Source organism: Otolemur garnettii, unplaced genomic scaffold (assembly GCF_000181295.1).
Source record: "Otolemur garnettii isolate 467f Iridium unplaced genomic scaffold, OtoGar3 scaffold00058, whole genome shotgun sequence".
Lineage (NCBI taxonomy): Eukaryota > Metazoa > Chordata > Mammalia > Primates > Galagidae > Otolemur > Otolemur garnettii.
In genome coordinates, this window is record NW_003852453.1 from 216,544 (window position 1) to 216,842 (window position 299).

The window sequence follows — 299 nt, forward strand, 5'->3', positions numbered from 1 at the left end:
AGGAGACTCGATTGAGCCCAGGAGTTGGAGGTTGCTGTGAGCTGTGATGCCATGGCACTCTACCCAGGGGGATAGCTTGAGGCTCCGTCTCAAAAACAAACAAACAAAAAAAAACAAACAGAGGATGGTGCTGGTGCTGTCAGCTTTTCACCAGCTTTTGATTCTACTACTAACTTTGCTCAGTATCTTCCCTGTGCACTGTTAAGTGGCTATAGTGCACCTGCAACTACACCAGGCGGGAGTTTCGAGTACTCAATGAACCAAAATGGCTATTCGATGCTACTTTTTTTTTTCTTTGC